Source organism: Oryx dammah, unplaced genomic scaffold (assembly GCF_014754425.2).
Source record: "Oryx dammah isolate SB20612 unplaced genomic scaffold, SCBI_Odam_1.1 HiC_scaffold_23, whole genome shotgun sequence".
NCBI classification, from domain to species: Eukaryota; Metazoa; Chordata; class Mammalia; order Artiodactyla; family Bovidae; genus Oryx; species Oryx dammah.
Window position 1 is genome coordinate 63197870 of NW_024070207.1, and position 3877 is coordinate 63201746.

Sequence of the window (3877 nt, forward strand, 5' to 3'; positions counted from 1 at the left end):
ATAGATCAATGGAACAAAATAGAAAGCCCAGAGAGAAATCCACACACATATGGACACCTTATCTTTGACAAAGGAGGCAAGAATATACAATGGAGTAAAGACAATCTCTTTAACAAGTAGTGCTGGGAAAACTGGTCAACCACTTGTAAAAGAATGAAACTAGATCACTTTCTAACACCACACACAAAGATAAACTCAAAATGGATTAAAGATCTAAACTTAAGACCAGAAACTATAAAACTGCTAGAGGAGAACATAGGCAAAACACTCTCCGACATAAACCACGGCAGGATCCTCTATGATCCACCTCCCAGAATTCTGGAAATAAAAGCAAAAATAAACAAATGGGACCTAATTAAAATTAAAAGCTTCTGCACAACAAAGGAAAATATAAGCAAAGTGAAAAGACAGCCTTCCGAATGGGAGAAAATAATATCAAATGAAGCAACTGACAAACAACTAATCTCAAAAATATACAAGCAACTCCTGCAGCTCAATTCCAGAAAAATAAACGACCCAATCAAAAAACGGGCCAAAGAACTAAATAGACATTTCTGCAAAGAAGACATATGGATGGCTAACAAACATATGAAAAGATGCTCAACATCACTCATTATTAGAGAAATGCAAATCAAAACCACAATGAGGTACCACTTCACACCAGTCAGAATGTCTGCGATCCAAAAATCTGCAAGCAATAAATGCTGGAGAGGATGTGGAGAAAAGGGAACCCTCCTACACTGTTTGTGGGAATGCAAACTAGTACAGCCACTAAGGAGAACAGTGTGGAGATTCCTTAAAAAATTGCAAATAGAACTGCCTTATGACCCAGCAATCTCACTGCTGGGCATACACACTGAGGAAACCAGAACTGAAAGAGACACATGTACCTCAATGTTCATCACAGCACTGTTTATAATAGCCAGGACATGGAAACAACCTAGATGTCCATTAGCAGATGAATGGATAAGAAAGCTGTGGTACATATACACAATGGAGTATTACTCAGCCGTTAAAAATAATACATTTGAATCAGTTCTGATGAGATGGATGAAACTGGAGCCGATTATACAGAGTGAATTAAGCCAGAAAGAAAAACACCAATACCGTATACTAACACATATATATGGAATTTAGAAAGATGGCAATGATGATCCTGTATGCAGGACAGCAAAAAAGACACAGATGTGTATAGCCGACTTTTGGACTCAGAGGGAGAGGGAGAGGGTGAGATGATTTGGGAGAATGGCTTTAAAATATGTATAATATCATGTAAGAATCGAATCGTCAGTCTATGTCCGATGCAGGATACGGCATGCTTGGGGCTGGTACACGGGGATGACCCAGAGAGATGTTGTGGGGAGGGAGGTGAGAGGGGGGTTCATGTTTGGGAACGCATGTACACCCGTGGTGGATTCATGTCAATGTATGGCAAAACCAATACAGAATTGTAAAGTAAAATAAAAAATAAATAAATAAATAAAGAAGCAGTTTAGCTCAGTTTAGTTGCTCAGTCGTGTCTGACTCTTTGCGATCCCATGAATCGCAGCACACCAGGCCTCCCTGTCCGTTACCAACTCCCGGAGTTTACTCAAACTCATGTCCATCGAGTCGGTGATGCCATCCAGCCATCTCATCCTCGGTCGTCCCCTTCTCTTCCTGCCCCCAATCCCTCCCAGCATCAGAGTCTTTTCCAGTGAGTCAACTCTTTGCATGAGGTGTCCAAAGTCCTGGAGTTTCAGCTTTAGCATCAGTCCTTCCAATGAACACCCAGGATTGATCTCCTTTAGAACGGACTGGTTGGATCTCCTTGCAGTCCAAGGGATTCTCAAGAGTCTTCTCCAACACCACAATTCAAAACAATCAATTCTTCGGCACTCAGCTTTCTTCACAGTCCAACTTTCACACCCATACATGACCACTGGAAAAACCATAGCCTTGACTAGACGGACCTTAGTCGGCAAAGTAATGTCTCTGCTTTTGAATATGCTATCTAGGTTGGTCATAATTTTCCTTCCAATGAGTAAGCATCTTTTAACTTCATGGCTGCAGTCACCATCTTCAGTGATTTTGGAGCCCAGAAAAACATAGTCTGACACTGTTTCCACTGTTTCCCCATCTATTTCCCATAAAGTGATGGGACCAGATGCCATGATCTTCGTTTTCTGAATATTGAGCTTTAAGCCAACTCTTTCAGTCTCCTCTTTCACTTTCAGTAAGAGGATTTTAATAGTATACATGTGCTTTTATTTGTGTAAACTTTTTTTTCCTTTCAACATTGATAAAACAAAAATTTATTATTATAAAATTATGATGGCTTTAAAATGTATAAAGATATACTTGTTATATCAATAACAGTACAATAAAAGCAGCAGGGAGGGAACTGAGCTATAGAGAAGAAATTACCAAAAAATTATATTTTATAAACTATTACAATTAAGTTTGTTGTTATTACTGTTCAGTCACTAAGTAGTGTCTGACTCTTCCCAACCCCATGGACTGCAGCACACCAGGTTTCCCTTTCCTTCACCATCTCCCTGAGTATGCTTAAATTCATGTCCGCTGAGTTGGTGATGCCATCCAACTATCTAATCCTCTGTCATCCCCTTCTCCTCCTGCCTTCAATCTTTCTAAGCATCACGGTCTTTTCCAATCAGTTGGCTCTTCTCATCAGGTGGCGAAAGTACTGGAGCTTCAGTTTCATCATAAGCATGTTGTCCTTCCAATGAATACTCAGAATTGATTTCCTTTAGGATTGACTGGTTTAATCTTCTTGCAGTCCAAGGGAGTAAGAGCTAGAGATCATCTTCCTCCCCACAAATACATCAAAAATTTATCTGCATATGGAACAACTCCTATAGAACACCTGGTGGATGGTAGCAGAGGAATTCAGACTTCCAAAAAGGCAAGCTAAACTCCACATAAAGTGGTATGGAAAAGGCAATAAGAAAATAAAGAAATAAAGGAAATGAATGGATGCATCCTACATCTCAAAGAGGGAGCTGTGAAAGAGAAAAACAACTTGGAAACCTGTTAATTAGATGGAGATGGGGGGGTGCTTTGGGAACTCAGAAGGGAGTACAGAAATAAGTGAGTGAAGACAAAGTGGAGAGAATTTGGTGCAGAGATTAGTGCTACCCAGCACATCCCAGCCAAGAAGCTGTTTGCATACCTGCTGTGGTAATTGGGGACTGGTGCTGAGGCTTGGGCTTTAGGGTTCAGACCACAGGGAGAGGATTGAGGTTGACTGCCATGAAGTTACTCTAAGGCAGCTAGTACAACACAGCTGAGGGAATCTAGGGGAAAGCCTAGGCCTGCTATAGAGGCAAGAGATCATTTTCATGGGGATCCTATAACTCCACAGACCTTTCAACTCCATGTGCTCCCAGACCACAGGACACTGCCCTTGCGAGTGCAATATGTGGGTCAACCTGGCTGCAGTCTGTGACCCCAAAGAAGGGCATGATGGTCATTGCAGCCATTGCCAACCTGTGAACAGGTGCAGGTCACTACTCATAACTTTCTGGGAGTCTATGCAGTTTGGTTCCACTTCGTTATCCACCACCTGGGATCAATTCCTCTGACAGAGCACATGACCCTTCCCATAATGTAGCAACATCTGGCAGGTCTCCACTGTCAGACATTCCCTGCACATTCCAACTGTGGCTACAATACCCCTCCCTCTCCACAGCCCAGCTGATCAAGTGAGCCCTAGTAGGCCTTGGCCTTTGCCCCATTTTTTTCTGGGCAGAGAACTGATGCTAGAGCATAGTCTATAAGCAGAGGTGGGTCCAGAATCATAGACGAGCACCAGGGTTTGTGTGACCAAAAAAAAGAGAAGGTAATGTACTCCTGCAAGAGCAGGTGTGATTGATTA